The following is an 18,559-nucleotide window of genomic DNA, read 5'->3' on the forward strand; positions in this document are numbered from 1 at the left end:
TGTTGGCGGCGATGGCCGTGAGCCACTGAGCAGCGACGATTATCAACAGAAATATCTTTATTTTCTGCTTGCAACTGGACCGTCTAGAGCGTACACGGTAAGTAACACTCATTGTGTTTAAGGAGATTTACGTTTGTAATAGCAGAAGTGTAGCCGCGTTGCGTTGTACGTGTGAAAATTGGTCGAGGCGAATGTTAATGTTAATTTCATTCCTTTAGGTTCCATGTTGGCTGCAAGTTTTCCACTGCAAGAAGAGGCTCGTATCATTGACCAGGAGCGAGCTACAATGGTGAGTAGCCATAACATTTATGTTAAACACTTCCTATTTCATGTCTAACAGTACTTGATTTAACAAATAACCATAAATAAATACAGTGTGGGCACTGAAGTTAACATATGTGATTATACTGCCTAATCTGTCACGGAGTAGATTGTTGCAAAGTAATATAAGATCCAAAGTTGTAATTCAGAATAGTTTTCAAAAGAAGGCCATTAGAATTATATACAAGTCTGATTACCCTGAACAAGCTATTAATTAAATCACAAATTCTTCAATTCAAAGATTTGGTAGATTATCAGACAAATAATGTCTAACAGTAATTGATTTAACACATCACGATAAGTAGATTGAGTGTGGGCACTCTCAAGTTAACATATGTGATTATACTGCCTAATCTGTTACAGAGTATGTTGTTGCCAAGTAATGTAGAATAGATCCAAAGTAGTAATCCAGAATAGTTTTGAAGAGGCCATTAGAATGATAAACAAATCTGATTACCTTGAACATAATAACAAGCTAAGTGTTTAATATGTCCTATGAAGTCAAAATTGGGCACCATCATGTGGTGAAATTTGGAATTGCATCACATCCAATTTTGCCTGGGAACAAACAGATTACATAAATCTTAGTTTTGAATAAGCCACTCCTTCTCAAACAAGTAAACTCTGCCCATTTTGCGCAGTAGATGTTCTGTTAATATCTAGTATTTATACAAAGTCATAATTTAAATTGCTTTCAACCTTCATTCATCGGTTCAACCAACATTACTCGCTCTTATTACCAACTTGTATTGATTTAACTAAGCGTTTAATACTTCCTATCAGGTCTCAAATCGAGATTTGGCAAAATACAATTTCAGCAAATCCAATTTTGCCAGGGAACAAAAATAGATTAAATAAACTAAATAAGTCCTCTTCCCATTAAATAAATCAGAAAAGTCTGTCTTGTAACCAGTCCTCTTCAAACAAGTAAAGTCTGCCCATTTTGTGCCGTAGATTTTGTGTCTATGCCTAGTATTTAAACAAAATCATAATTTAAACGACTTCTTTCCTTCATTCACTTTGGAAATTTGGAATTGCAGCAAATCGAATTTTGGCAGGGAACAAAAATAGATCAATTAAACTAAATAAGTCTTCTTCCCATTAAATAAATTAAAAAAGTCTGTCTTGTAACCAGTCCTTTTCAAACAAGTAAAGTCTGCCCATTTTGTGCCGTCGATTTTGTGTTAATGCCTAGTATTTATACAAAATCATAATTTAAAGGACTTCATTCCTTCATTCACTTTGGAAATTTGGAATTGCAGCACATCAAATTTTGCCTGGGAAGAAAAGTAGATTAAATAAATTTAATAAGTCTTACTACTTCCCATTAAATAAATTAAATACGTCTTACTTGTTCCCACTCCTTTTCAAAACAGTAGTTTAAAACGAGGGCCCTTCACTCAATCTTTAACCCCAACCCCGCACGTTGTGTTGTATCTGTGAATGTTGGTTGTGGCCAAATGATAGTTTTCTTTCATTCGTTTAGGTTCCAAGAAAACTTGATGTAACTCTACTTTTAACTGCCGTTTCAGATAAGCGGGTATTACGTCGCAGTCATGTGCCGTGGATATGACGTAATTGCCCGAACCTCCGCCAAAATTCAAATCTGTTGGCGCGATGGCCGTGAGCCACTGAGCAGCGACGATTATCAACAGAAATATCTTTATTTTCTGCTTGCAACTGGACCGTCTAGAGCGTACACGGTAAGTAACACTCATTGTGTTTAAGGAGATTTACGTTTGTAATAGCAGAAGTGTAGCCGCGTTGCGTTGTACGTGTGAAAATTGGTCGAGGCGAAATGTTAATGTTTAATTTCATTCCTTTAGGTTCCACGGTGTTTGTTGGCTGCAAGTTTTCCACTGCAAGAAGAGGCTCGTATCATTGACCAGGAGCGAGCTACAATGGTGAGTAGCCATAACATTTATGTTAAACACTTCCTATTTCATGTCTAACAGTACTTGATTTAACAAATAACCATAAATAAATACAGTGTGGGCACTGAAGTTAACATATGTGATTATACTGCCTAATCTGTCACGGAGTAGATTGTTGCAAAGTAATATAAGATCCAAAGTTGTAATTCAGAATAGTTTTCAAAAGAAGGCCATTAGAATTATATACAAGTCTGATTACCCTTAACATAACAACAAGCTATTAATTAAATCACAAATTCTTTAATTCAAAGATTTGGTAGATTATCAGACAAATAATGTCTAACAGTAATTGATTTAACACATCACGATAAGTAGATTGAGTGTGGGCACTCTCAAGTTAACAGATATGATTATACTGCCTAATCTGTTACAGAGTATGTTGTTGCCAAGTAATGTAGAATAGATCCAAAGTAGTAATCCAGAATAGTTTTGAAGAGGCCATTAGAATAATAAACAAATCTGATTACCTTGAACATAATAACAAGCTAAGTGTTTAATATGTCCTATGAAGTCAAAATTGGGCACCATCATGTGGTGAAATTTGGAATTGCATCACATCCAATTTTGCCTGGGAACAAACAGATTAAATAAATCTTAGTTTTGAATAAGCCACTCCTTCTCAAACAAGTAAACTCTGCCCATTTCGCGCAGTAGATGTTCTGTTAATATCTAGTATTTATACAAAGTCATAATTTAAATTGCTTTCAACCTTCATTCATCGGTTCAACCAACATTACTCGCTCTTATTACCAACTTGTATTGATTTAACTAAGCGTTTAATACTTCCTATCAGGTCTCAAGGCAAGATTTGGCAAAATACAATTTCAGCAAATCCAATTTTGCCAGGGAACAAAAATAGATTAAATAAACTAAATAAGTCTTCTTCCCATTAAATAAATCAGAAAAGTCTGACTTGTAACCAGTCCTCTTCAAACAAGTAAAGTCTGCCCATTTTGTGCCGTAGATTTTGTGTCTATGCCTAGTATTTAAACAAAATCATAATTTAAACGACTTCTTTCCTTCATTCACTTTGGAAATTTGGAATTGCAGCAAATCGAATTTTGGCAGGGAACAAAAATAGATCAATTAAACTAAATAAGTCTTCTTCCCATTAAATAAATTAAAAAAGTCTGTCTTGTAACCAGTCCTTTTCAAACAAGTAAAGTCTGCCCATTTTGTGCCGTCGATTTTGTGTTAATGCCTAGTATTTATACAAAATCATAATTTAAAGGACTTCATTCCTTCATTCACTTTGGAAATTTGGAATTGCAGCACATCAAATTTTGCCTGGGAAGAAAAGTAGATTAAATAAATTTAATAAGTCTTACTACTTCTTATTAAATAAATTAAATACGTCTTACTTGTTCCCACTCCTTTACAAAAAAGTAGTTTAAAACGAGGTCCCTTCACTCAACCTTTAACCCTATTTATTCACCTTCTAGGCTAAGTGTTAAAGGCTAAGTGTTAAAGGCTAAGTGTTAAAGGCTAAGTGTTAGAGGCTAAGTGCCAGAGGCTAGGCGCCAGAGGCGAGTTTTTGTGGGCTGAAGTTTTAGTGGGGTTAGTGTGAATACAATCCAAAAGAATACAACAGAATACAATACAATAGAATATAATACATAGATTAAATTCAATAGCTCTTACTACTTCCCATTAAATAAATTAAATACGTCTTACTTGTTCCCAATCCTTTTCAAAAAAGTAGTTTAAAACGAGGGCCCTTCACTCAACCTTTAACCTCAACCCCGCACGTCACATTGTGTTGTATCTGTGAATGTTGGTTGTGGCCAAATGATAGTTTTCTTTCATTCGTTTAGGTTCCACGGTGTTTGTTGGCTATGTTTTCCACTGTCAGAAGGATGAAAATACAAAGTACAACGCTTGGACGTGGGCGAAGACGTCACCGGTGAGTCCTTCCTTCCTATTTATTTACCTTCTAGATGCTAGAGGCTAAGTGTTAGAGGCTAAGTGTTAGAGGCTAAGTGTTAAACACAATACGAACAACACAACGATACTGCACTGAACAACACGATACCGCACTGAGAAACACGATACCGCACTGAACAACACGATACCGCACTGAACAACACCATGCCGCACTGAACACCATGCCACACTGAACAACACCATCCCGCACTGAACAACACCATGCCGCACTAAACAACACCATGCCGCACTGAACAACACCATGCCTCACTGAACGACACCATGCCGCACTGAAAGACACCATGCCGCACTGAACGACACCATGCCGCACTGAAAGACACCATCCCGCACTGAACACCATGCCGCACTGAACAACACCATCCTGCACTGAACAACACCATCCCGCACTGAACAACACCATGCCGCACTGAACAACATTATGCCGCACTGAACATTATGCCGCACTGAACAACACCATGCCGCACTGAACAACACCATGCCGCACTGAACAACATTATGCCGCACTGAACAACACCATGCCGCACTGAACAACACCATGCCGCACTGAACAACACCATGCCGCACTGAACAACATTATGCCGCACTGAACAACACCATGCCGCACTGAACAACACCATCCTGCACTGAACAACACCATTCCGCATTGAACACCATGCCGCACTGAACAACACCATCCCGCACTGAACAACACCATCCCGCACTGAACAACACCATGCCGCACTGAACAACATTATGCCGCACTGAACAACATTATGCCGCACTGAACAACACCATGCCGCACTGAACAACACCATGCCGCACTGAACAACACCATGCCGCACTGAACAACATTATAACGCACTGAACAACACCATCCCGCACTGAACAACACCATGCCGCACTAAACAACATTATGCCGCACTGAACAACATTATGCCGAAATGAACAACACCATGCCGCACTGAACAACACCATGCCGCACTGAACAACACCATCCTGCACTGAACAACACCATCCCGCACTGAACAACACCATGCCGCACTGAACAACACCATGCCGCACTGAACAACACCATGCCGCAATGAACAACACCATCCCGCACTGAACAACATTATGCCGCACTGAACAACATTATGCCGCACTGAACAACATTATGCCGCACTGAACAACATTATGCCGCACTGAACAACACCATGCCGCACTGAACAACACCATCCTGCACTGAACAACACCATCCCGCACTGAACAACACCATGCCGCATTAAACAACACCATGCCGCACTGAACAACACCATCCTGCACTGAACAACACCATCCTGCACTGAACAACACCATCCCGCACTGAACAACACCATGCCGCACTGAACAACACCATGCCGCACTGAACAACACCATGCCGCAATGAACAACACCATCCCGCACTGAACAACATTATGCCGCACTGAACAACATTATGCCGCACTGAACAACATTATGCCGCACTGAACAACATTATGCCGCACTGAACAACACCATGCCGCACTGAACAACACCATCCTGCACTGAACAACACCATCCCGCACTGAACAACACCATGCCGCATTAAACAACACCATGCCGCACTGAACAACACCATCCTGCACTGAACAACACCATGCCGCACTGAACAACACCATGCCGCACTGAACAACACCATGCCGCACTGAACAACATTATGCCGCACTGAACAACATTATGCCGCACTAAACAACATTATGCCGCACTGAACAACACGATCCCGCATTGAACAACACCATCCCGCAGTGAACAACACCATGCCGCATTGAACAACACCATGCCGCACTGAACAACACCATGCTGCACTGAACAACATTATGCTGCACTGAACAACACGATCCTGCATTGGACAACACCATGCCGCACTGAACAACACCATCCTGCACTGAACAACACCATGCCGCACTGAACAACACCATGCCGCACTGAACAACATTATGCCGCACTGAAAAACACCATGCCGCACTGAACAACACCATCCCGCACTGAACAACACCATGCCGCATTGAACAACACCATGCCGCACTGAACAACACCATGCTGCACTGAACAACATTATGCTGCACTGAACAACACGATCCTGCATTGAACAACACCATGCCGCACTGAACAACACCATCCTGCACTGAACAACACCATCCTGCACTGAACAACACCACCCCGCACTGAACAACATGATCCCGCATTGAACAACACCATCCCGCACTGAACAACACCATGCCGCACTGAACAACACCATTCTGCACTGAACAACACCATGCCGCACTGAACAACACCATGCCGCACTGAACAACACCATGCCGCACTGAACAACACCATGCCGCACTGAACAACATTATGCCGCACTGAACAACACCATGCCGCACTGAACAACACCATCCCGCACTGAACAACACCATGCCGCATTGAACAACACCATGCCGCACTGAACAACACCATCCTGCACTGAACAACACCATCCCGCACTAAACAACACCATGCCGCACTGAACAACATTATGGCGCACTGGACAACATTATGCCGCACTGAACAACACCATGCTGCACTGAACAACATTATGCTGCACTGAAAAACACGATCCTGCATTGAACAACACCATGCCGCACTGAACAACACCATCCTGCACTGAACAACACCATGCCGCACTGAACAACACCATGCCGCACTGAACAACATTATGCCGCACTGAAAAACACCATGCCGCACTGAACAACACCATCTCGCACTGAACAACACCATGCCGCATTGAACAACACCATGCCGCACTGAACAACACCATGCTGCACTGAACAACATTATGCTGCACTGAACAACACGATCCTGCATTGAACAACACCATGCTGCACTGAACAACACCATGCTGCACTGAACAACATTATGCTGCACTGAACAACACGATCCTGCATTGAACAACACCATGCCGCACTGAACAACACCATCCTGCACTGAACAACACCATCCTGCACTGAACAACACCACCCCGCACTGAACAACATGATCCCGCATTGAACAACACCATCCCGCACTGAACAACATTATGCCGCACTGAAAAACACCATGCCGCACTGAACAACACCATCCCGCACTGAACAACACCATGCCGCATTGAACAACACCATGCCGCACTGAACAACACCATGCTGCACTGAACAACATTATGCTGCACTGAACAACACGATCCTGCATTGAACAACACCATGCCGCACTGAACAACACCATCCTGCACTGAACAACACCATCCTGCACTGAACAACACCACCCCGCACTGAACAACATGATCCCGCATTGAACAACACCATCCCGCACTGAACAACACCATGCCGCACTGAACAACACCATTCCGCACTGAACAACACCATGCCGCACTGAACAACACCATGCCGCACTGAACAACACCATGCCGCACTGAACAACACCATGCCGCACTGAACAACATTATGCCGCACTGAACAACACCATGCCGCACTGAACAACACCATCCCGCACTGAACAACACCATGCCGCATTGAACAACACCATGCCGCACTGAACAACACCATCCTGCACTGAACAACACCATCCCGCACTAAACAACACCATGCCACACTGAACAACATTATGGCGCACTGGACAACATTATGCCGCACTGAACAACACCATGCCGCACTGAACAACACCATGCCGCACTGAACAACACCATGCCGCACTGAACAACACCATGCCGCACTGAACAACATTATGCCGCACTGAACAACACCATGCCGCACTGAACAACACCATGCCGCACTGAACAACACGATCCCGCATCGAACAACACCATCCTGCACTGAACAACACCATGCCGCACTGAACAACACCATGCCGCACTGAACAACACCATTCCACACTGAACAACACCATGCCGCACTGAACAACACCATCCTGCACTGAACAACACCATCCCGCACTGAACAACACCATGCCGCATTGAACAACACCATGCCGCACTGAACAACACCATCCTGCACTGAACAACACCATGCCGCACTGAACAACACCATGCCGCACTGAACAACACCATGCCGCACTGAACAACATTATGCCGCACTGAACAACATTATGCCGCACTAAACAACATTATGTCGCACTGAACAACACCATGCCGCACTGAACAACACCATGCTGCACTGAACAACATTATGCCGCACTGAACAACACGATCCCGCATTGAACAACACCATCCCGCACTGAACAACACCATGCCGCATTGAACAACACCATGCCGCACTGAACAACACCATCCCGCACTGAACAACACCACCCCGCACTGAACAACACCATGCCGCACTGAACAACACCATGCCGCACTGAACAACACCATGCCGCACTGAACAACACCATTCCGCACTGAACAACACCATGCCGCACTGAACAACACCATGCCGCACTGAACAACACCATGCCGCACTGAACAACACCATGCCGCACTGAACATTATGCCGCACTGAACAACACCATGCCGCACTGAACAACACCATCCCGCACTGAACAACACCATGCCGCATTGAACAACACCATGCCGCACTGAACAACACCATCCTGCACTGAACAACACCATCCCGCACTGAACAACACCATGCCGCACTGAACAACATTATGGCGCACTGAACAACATTATGCCGCACTGAACAACACCATGCCGCACTGAACAACACCATGCCGCACTGAATAACACCATGCCGCACTGAACAACACTATGCCGCACTGAACAACATTATGCCGCACTGAACAACACCATGCCGCACTGAACAACACCATGCCGCACTGAACAACACCATGCCGCACTGAACAACACGACGTCGCACTGAACAACACGACGCCGCACAGAACAACACGACGCCGCACAGAATAACACAATACCGCACAGAACAACACAATACCGCACAAACAGTTTTAGATAATATTACGTCGCAGTCATGTGACGCGGACATGACGTCAATAGGCGGAACTCACGGCAAAATTATAATCCGTGGGCGTGGCTTGCAACAGGAAGTAGGAAAGCGGCAGTTCTGGCAAACAAGACACAGCGGTTAGTAACACGATGACTAACAAGGCAAATATTTTTGTTTTCAGCTTGCAACTTGACCGTCTAGAGCGTACAAGGTAATTACAACTGTTTTTTTTTAGCCCTGAAAAGCGAGGGAGTGTGGCGTTTGGGAGGAATGTCGAACTCGGCGTCTGCTTCCAGCCACAGACGCCAAATTTCGACGATTATTTCGACTGGTCAACGGTTGTAAATTATTGCGTTGACTAAAAACTTTATTTAACTCTACTCTTAACTTTGCCGTTTCAGATATGCGGGTATTACACCGCGGAAATGACGTCAATAGGCTGAACTCTCGCCAAAATTCAAATCTGTGGGCGCAATGGCCTTGAGCGAGACACCGGATACAAACGCGACGATTATCAACAGAAATATCTTTATTTTCCGCTTGCAAGTGGACCGTCTAGAGCGTACACGGTAAGTACAACTCATTGTGTTTAAAAAGATTTACGTTTGTGTAGTTTGCGTTGCGTTGTATCTGTGAATGTTGGTTGAGGCTAAATGTTAATGTTTAATTTCATTCCTTTAGGTTCCACGGTGTTTGTTGGCTGTATGTTTTCCACTGCAAGAAGAGGCTCGTATCATTGACCAGCAGGAGCTACAATGGTGAGTACCCCTTTCGTCTTCCATTTATGTTAAACACTTCCTATTTCATGTCTAACAGTACTCGATTTAACAAATAACCATAAATAAATACAGTGTGGGCAGTCACGTTAACATATGTGATTATCCTGCCTAATATGTTTATCACAAATATGTCACTAATCACTAATATGTTTATTTGTTTATCACAACACCTTTGGACCTTCAGCAATCGATTATTTACCTTCATCTACATAGAGACAGAACGATGGTGTCTTAAACATCTCATTCATTTCACCAAATAACTTCACGCAGGTGGATAACGGCCGTCTCGGTCACGCTATGTTGCGTGATGCAGTTTTGAAGAACCAAATGCATTTATTCAATGAATAAGTCAAGCTAGTTCTATGTTTATGATGTTGTAAGTTACGGTACCGATTGAAGTTGAGTTCGAAGCCAGTGGAAAACAGCGCTGCGTTTGTGCTCTCCAGGTACAAATGTTGTGATCTCTGACTGACGACCGGGCGAGACTCGAGTAAGAGATGTCCAAACGAGCTCCGGCAGGGCGGGCCAAGGCGGAGCGAACGGACGCCCTTCAGGCCGCCAATGACGAGCTGAGAACCAAACTGATGGACGTCCAGTTAGAACTTCAGCAGGAGAAGAACAAGGTGAAAACCTCAACAGACAGACACTGCCTGCCTCCCTGCCTGCCTCCCTGCCTGCCTCCCTGCCTGCCTCCCTCCCTCCCAGTTTTCCCGATGTAGATTAGACATGCGTGTGCCATGACTGTGTCAGCCTACATCAACAAATGCACCGAGGACGTCAGCACCACTAAGAATATCATCACCCGGGGCAACCAACGACCCTGGATGACTGAGGAGGTACGTCAAACGCTACGAGCGCGGAACTCTGCCTTCAAGTCTGGCGACAAGGAGACACTGAGGACAGCGAGAGCCAACTTGAACCGTGCCATCAGGATAGCGAAGCGAGACCGCAGTCGAAAATTTCAGGATCGTTTCCACGACGTCAAAAACATCAGGAGTATGTGGCAAGGCATACGGGCGATTACAGACTACAACTCACCCTCCCCCCCCCCGGTGGGTGTAGTTGATGCTGACTTTCTAAATGGTCTAAATAACTTCTTTGGGAGGTTCGAGGCACTAAACGGCACTCCAGCAGTTAAAACTGTCCCCCATCAGGAAGAGGAGGTACTCTGCCTTGACTCCGCCGATGTGTTGAAGACCCTGAGGAGAGTCAACCCCTGTAAGGCCCCTGGCCCCGACAACATTCCTGGGCGTGTGTTCAGGGAATGTGCAAGTCATCTGGCTGGGGTCATCACAGACAGTTTTAACACCTCGCTGGGCCAAGCCACAGTGCCGGCGTGCTTTAAGACTGCCTCCATCATTCCGGTGCCGAAGAAACCTCAAATCACCTCATTTAATGATTACCGGCCTGTTGCACTGACTCCGGTTATGATGAAGTGCTTCGAAAGGCTGCTTAAAGGTCACATCGTTTCCAGACTCCCCCTATTATTTGACCCGTTCCAGTTTGCCGACCGGCAAAACCGCTCCACTCAGGACGCCATCTCCTCCGTTCTTCACCTGAGCCTGGCTCACCTGGAGGAGAAGAACACCCATGTGCGGAGGCTGTTCCTGGACTTCAGCTCAGCGTTTAACACCATCATCCCACAGCATCTGGTAGGAAAATTGGAACACCTGGGCTTCAACACCCCCCTTCGCAACTGGCTGCTAGACTTCCTCACCAACAGACCTCAGTCAGTCCGGGTCGGACAGAACACCTCTGATGTCATCACCCTCAGCACAGGCTCCCTTCAGGGCTGCGTCCTGAGCCCCCTGCTGTGCACCCTGATGACACACGACTGCGTCCTCAGGTTCACCACCAATCACATCGTGAAGTCAGCAGACGACACAACGGTGGTGGGGCTCATCAGAGACAACAACGACCTGGACTACAGAGAGGAGGTGGAGCAGCTGGTGGGCTGGTGCAGAGAAAACAGCCTGATCCTGAATGAGGAGAAGATGAAGGAGATCATCGTCGACTTCAGGAAAAAACAGCCTCACCACGCTCCACTGATCATCAACAGCTCAGCTGTGGAGGTGGTCAGCACCACCAAATTCCTGGGGGTCCACATCACAGAAGACCTCACCTGGACTATGAACACTACGGCACTGGTCAAGAGGGCACAGAAGCGCTTGTACTTCCTGCGGAGGATGAGGAGAGCCCACCTGCCCCCACCCATCATGAGGACGTTCTACAGGAGCACCATAGAGAGCATTCTGACAAGCTGTCTCTCTGTGTGGTGTGGAGGCTGCACCGCCTCCGATTGGAAGAACGTGAGGAGAGTGGTGAGGACAGCAGAGAGGATCATAGGGGCTCCTCTTCCCTCCATTCAGGACATTTCATCTCAGCGCTGCATGTCCCGTGCCCGTAACATCATCAATGACCCATCACACCCCCACCATGGACTGTTCTCCCTGCTGCCCTCTGGGAAGAGGTTTGCAGCATCCGCTGCAGGTCCACCAGGTTCTGCAACAGCTTTTTCCCTGCTGTCATCAGACTGTTGAACACTAGAACTGTTGAGCTCTAAACTGAACTCTGCATCACACATTCACAGAACTGTACTTTATGACACTACGGACCTCTATCTTGCACTATCTCGCACTACCAACTTTACTGAACTTGTATAAACCCTTTAAATAGAAGTTTAATACATGGTTTAGCATTCCTCTGCACACTCTTGAATACTGTTTTGCCTACTTGCACTATTGCATAATTATCACTGCTGCACTTTATACTTATTTTTAATATATATATATATATATATATATATATATATATATAGTATATATGTATATATATATATTTTCATAGGGTATGTTACTTCTATTCAACTGCAATATCACTACTTTGTTGTAAGACGTATGCAACGGAATTTCGTTTTGTATGCACCATGTGCAGACAAGATGACAATAAAGTTTGTCTAAGTCTAAGTCTAAGTCATGTCAGGTCAGCTGTCTGGAGAGAGAGAGAAGTCAGGACCTGCGGGCGGAGCACCACCGTGCCACCGCCGCCATGACGGAACTCAAAAGCAAACTCCATGAGGAGAAGCAGAAAGAGTTAGCCATTACCAGGGAGACATTACTGCGGCAGCATGAAATGGAGCTGATGAGAGTGATCAAAATCAAAGATGGAGAGATCCAGCGACTGAATGCCTTGGTCCTCAGCCTGAGGGACGGCTCCATGGACAAGGTGATCCGCTCTATCCGTGTCTGACTATCCGCACGCCACGTCGGGCTTCGATGCGGCCGCTACCGTATTGTGTAGCTTGTCCCCAGTAAGCGTCGCGGCGCTCCGTTGCGGTCTCAACGGCCCGGTGTGGCGCAATGTCTGCTCAGGTGAGGAGGGGGGGCGCTTTGCTGGCGGAGGTGGAGGAGACGCGGCGGTGTCGGGAGACCGAGCGGTGTCGCCTCCACCAGGAGCGCGGAAGAAGCCCTGGCAGCGGCCCAGCAGGCCTGGCAGTCCCGAGCGGCCGAGCTCCGATCGGCTCATCACCAGCATCGGGAGGAGCTGAGCCGAACCAAGAGAGACTGCGAGAGGGAGATCCGCCGACTGGTAGGACTGATCAGATGCGCGGTGCGTGGCTATGTTCCCAATTTCGTTGTATACCTGCAGTGCAATGACACCTAAGGCATTCTATTCTATTCTATTTCACAAGAAGAAAATGTCCGGTTGCTCGCTTCGCTTTTGTCACAGCAAAGGTGTTCTAGTCGATTCAAGAAAAAAATTGGCCGGTTGCTCTCTTTGTTTTTGTCACAATTCTGGCAAATGAGTTTGCCCGCCTGCCTGAGCGCTCCCCGTTTGTACATCCAGACGGATGAGATCAAGCTGAAAGACAGAGCGGTTAGTGTTTTGGATGAAGCCCTGGGGCCGGCCACGTCCACCGCCTTCAGCTGCAGACTCAGGCTGCCGAGCAGCAGATCGCTGCCCTGAGGGATTCCCAAAGGGCGGGCCTAAACTACCCTGGAAGTGGGGTCAACGCCGCTACTAGCAATCCTCTTCATTGCGTAAGCCACCTCATCACACACTTGCAGTACGCATGACTTAGTTCGTTGCTGGAGGAAGGTAGCACAAAAACAGTTTTGAACTTTGAACGAGTGCTTGTGTGTGTGTGTTGCGGGGCGTTTTCAGTCTCAGGAGGATCGGGACACGCGACGGTTTCATCTGAAAATCGCTGAGCTCAGCGCAGTCATCAGGAAACTGGAGGATCGAAACGCCCTGCTTTCTGAAGAGCGCAATGAACTGGTAATTTATTGACGGCACGCTTGAAGGTTTGCGCTACGTTTGATGCGCGCCATCCAGCGAGGCACCCATTGCGCTTGCTTATTAGTTGAGCGGCGCGGCGAGTCGGTTGCCTGGTAGATGTCTTTTATTGGGAGCCAAAGCCACGATTCCGTTCAAACCGATGCAAAAGGAATGGATACGTTCTGGCCCGCGTGTTGTGCGTCTTTCACATCCCGCACTTCATGCTTGCAGCTAAAGCGACTGAGAGAAACAGAAAGCCAGTTTCTGCCACTCCTGTACAAAAACAAACGCCTGAGCAGGAAGAATGAAGAACTCTCGCTGGTGCTGTGTCGCCTTGAAAACAAAGTGCGCTTTGTCACCCAGGAGAACGAGGAGATGGCAAGCTTGGTAAGTCGACGCGGACAACGGCGGCGTGCCAACAGAGTCCACTGCATTTGTGTTCCACAGAGAAGGCCTAGTTCGCTCAATGACCTGGACCGCGGTTGCGGCCAGCAGGACGGTGAAATGGAGTTCCTTCAAGTTGTGGAGCAGCGGCACATCATCGACGACTTGTCCAAGGTCTTCAGGCAGGCGACTCGGTGCACGTACGGCAGCGCCGCGCTCGCTCGCTGTCGCCAGGAAACCTTTTCCGTCCAAAGCTTGGCCGGCGGCCGCCATCCAAAAAATTGGCCCCTTAAATTCCGACCTTTCAAGCAGGAGCATTGTGCGCACGCGTTTGAACACGCTTTAGACTTGTTTTGCCGTTTTCAGCAGCTCAAAGCTCCCGTTTTGTCAGCGCCTTTGCCACTCGCTGTGCGCTGAAAACGACGGACTTGCCCGGCTGCTCAGCCCGTCAACCATGAGCCGCGAGCGCGACGTCATTGTCCGTAGGCAGCTAGTGGCAAAATGCACCCTGTTAGAGTTGCGCTCGCTCCAACTTATTTTGCAAGAACCACACGGGAGACAAGTAAGTTCTTTTGGACACCTGCAGGTGGAGAGTCCATCCGTTGTACGAATGAAGTCTGACTCTCGGCTCCTGCACGAGCATTTTAATTAAGAGAAACAGGGTGGGTGTAAGAGTGGATTGAATAGAGGAAGCCCTTGACCTCTAGTCAAAACATAGCAAGGGGTGTTTTACGACTTTGTGTAGGAAGGGATAAGCGATAGGGATAAATAAGGGATAAATAATATTATTTATTACAGGTCGCAGTCAAAGTCAAAGCAACACAATGATACGATAAAGATAATCTGGAAAACCCTGACACACCCTGTAGTTGTCACTTTTGGAAAAGACGAGCGTCCCTCCAATCATCGCCGGTGACGTGTTTTTCAGGCTCTGGAGACAGGAGCTCATGTCAGAAATGTCATTGTGAGTCGCGTTTGTTTCTGCGCCGGAGCCGTTCGTTCCCTTTGCATCCAAAGAATCTCAAAGGCGGATTATTTGTGTCGACAGGAGAGAGATTTGCTGCTACGATACCGACGTCGAGAATCTCTGAGGAGGAACAAAGCGTGAGGTCCTGCAAGGTGAGTCTGTTTGTTTGCGGCTGCTTGGTGTTGCGCAAGATGAAATGGCCTTTTTCTCGCTATCGTTCCTCTCGTCGATTCATCGTGAGGTGTCGCTTCAGTTTGTTCAGAGAGATGTTTGCTTCCGCGCCCGCAGGTCATCGAAACATTTTACGGCTACGACGAAGACGTGTTGGTGGACTCGGACGGATCGTCCTTGTCTTTTCACACCGACAGAACCCCCGACACGGAACCCGAAGAGGTAGCCCGCCATTTCTGCCAGCGTATTGGCACCAAACATTCCTCTTCAGCCTGGAATCGGACTCGTCTTTGCGTCGCGGGTGCTTTGTCGCCGGTCTGACTGATTCTGGTACTAGTGCTGTGTTGCATTGGTGTGTGCATGAAGAGGCGGAGCTTCGCTACCGCCAGCTGACGCAAGAATATCAAGCGCTGCAACGAGCCTACGCTCTGCTAGCCCAGACCAGCGAAAGGGGACTACGACGCCGAGAAGGAGATCAAGGTGGCGCCCCTTCCCGCAACCCCCGGCCGGGTCGCAGCCTCCCCGTTCTCACCCAGCCTCGGGTGTTCTCTGGTCTGAAAGGAGGAGGAGGAGCCTCCCTCCTCCTCCTTTCAGACCAGAGAAAAGCTGATGGTAGAAATGGGTCACTATCAAAGCAGAGTAGCAGATCTGGAGTCAGCGCTGAAGCAACAAGGACAGGTAAGCTCATCAATGAGCACACCTTTTTCTCAGACAAAATAGCTACATTCTTCAGTCACTCATCCGTCTGGCATTACTGGACCAACCCCCCCCCCCCCCCCCCCCCCGAACGTGGCTGGGAAAATGCGGAGAAAAGCAAATGTCATTTTCCAGTCAACCAAAGAATTTGTGGATGAAAATGACACAACATTCCAAAGCTGTCCACGCGTTTGTCTCTTCTAGAATGTCAAGTGGGTGGAGGAGAAGCAGCTGCTGCGTCAGAGCAATCAGCAGTTGGCCGAAAAGGTGACGGAAAGAAAGGCGCTGGGCGGAGTCGCTTGGCGTCACACCTGTCGGGAAGCCCCGCAGATGAGGTCTGACTGTCTTTTCAGGTCAGGCGGATGGAGGCGGAAGAAGCGCGTCTGAAAGAGCACATCCAGGATATCCGAGACCAAAACGAACTGCTTGAGTTCCGCATCCTGGAGCTGGAGGTGGGAAGACTCGCACAAGCGTGTTGAGGCCAGAGATGTGACGGACGGACGGACGGACGGACGGACGGATGCATGCCTCTGCCTTTCAGGAGAGGGAGTGGCGCTCCCCCGTCTTGAAGTTTCTGCAAGTCCGTTTCCCAGACGGCCTCAGCCCTTTGCAGATCTACTGCGAGGCCGAGGGCGTGAGCGTACGTAAGGCGTCCCTCGCAACCCTAACCTTAACCCGAGGTCCCAGAACACCTTACATTGCTCCTTGCGCCTTTCCCCCGGACATCGTCATCAGTGATCTGATGAAGAAGCTGGACATCCTGGGCTATAACGCCGTAAGTGTATGTCGAACTCCTTATGTTCGCACTCCACGAGACTCGGCGGCTCAAATGTGACTTTTGGAAGGCTTTGCGCTGAAAGAAGCTTGTTGACGCTGTGCCTTTGGGCTCTTGCAGAATCTCACCAACGAGGAGCAGGTGGTCGTGATTCACGCCAGGACCCTTCTCACCCTAGCCGAGAAGGTAACGCGCACGTCCACGCACGCTCTCGCATTCTGCTTATGTGACAGCAGCCTTTCCTCAGTGGTTAGAATACATCAAAGTGACCAAGTCAGCACTTCAACAGAAGATGTTGGACATTGAAAGTGAGAAGGTAGACAGACACGCGACATCAGCCAAGGGGAACTCCGGCAATGTGCCCCAACAATTCTGACCTGTTTGAGCTGTGCTAGGATATGTTCTGCAAGCAGAAGGGCTACCTGGATGAAGAGTTGGACTTCAGGAAGTGTTCCATGGACCAGGCTCATAAGGTAAGCCGCCCTCAAATCTCCCGCCGGACCACTGATGGACGAGGATTGCGGCCCAGAGGATCCTGGAGCTGGAGGCCATGTTGTACGAGGCGCTACCGCAGCGGGACTGCCCCGCCACGGACGGCGAAAAAGCCAGCCACGCTGGCGTGAATGACGTGCTGACGGCGGATCAGAGAGAAGAGCTTAGGAGCGCCGTGGACCAATGGAAGCGAGCCCTGATGTGCGAGTTGAGGGAGTGCGACGCTTGCATCCTCCAAGAGAGAATGGATCTGCTGCACAGCGCGCAACAGGTAAGGGCCCAAAGCCAGCCCGGCACTTACTTGCACGCTTACTGGCTTTTGAATGCCACTTTCCATTTGTCCGTCCTAGAGGAACAAAGAGCTGAAAGAATTCATCGAAGCTCAGAAGAGACAAATCAAACAATTGGAGGAGAAGTTTCTGTTTCTCTTTCTATTCTTCTCCTTGGCCTTCATTCTGTGGCCCTAACACCAGCTGGTGAGTGAGCTCCAGCGGCACCGCACTCGACACCTCCGATACACTGCCAGCCGGTCTCAGACGTTGGCAGACGCTCCGATGCCAACGTATACCCCCCGCCACGGTGACAGAGGCACCGCGTCACACCGGCGCTCATCCAATCAGAAGGCAGGAAAAGCAAATTCACATGCAGGGCACTTTTGAACCAGAAGAGAGCGCCACAAAAAACGGTTGTTGCCCCAAACGCGCACTAAAAAGGGTCAGAATAACAAGAGTCCCACTGGCCAGCCGGGGCCACCCGTCCAGCTGTTTCTTCAGGGGGGAAAAAAATTGGAGTCACCGGTGAGTACATTTTGCATTTAGCTCTGCTTTTCTGCTTCTGTCTTCAAGTGTGTGGCATCCTGCGATCAAAGAGTCAGCCAACCCCAAAGCGGTTGA

At 47.8% G+C, this 18,559-nt stretch overlaps 1 pseudogene; it reads left to right on the top strand.

Annotated features, from left to right (window-relative positions):
- Positions 1-223: 223 nt before the first annotated feature.
- LOC148382087 (janus kinase and microtubule-interacting protein 3-like) lies at positions 224-18,133 on the top strand (annotated as a pseudogene).
- The last annotated feature ends 426 nt before the right edge of the window (positions 18,134-18,559 follow it).

The sequence above is a fragment of the Syngnathus floridae genome, chromosome 19 (assembly GCF_059516105.1).
Source record: "Syngnathus floridae isolate MCC-2025c chromosome 19, RoL_Sflo_1.0, whole genome shotgun sequence".
In the NCBI taxonomy this organism is placed as follows: domain Eukaryota; kingdom Metazoa; phylum Chordata; class Actinopteri; order Syngnathiformes; family Syngnathidae; genus Syngnathus; species Syngnathus floridae.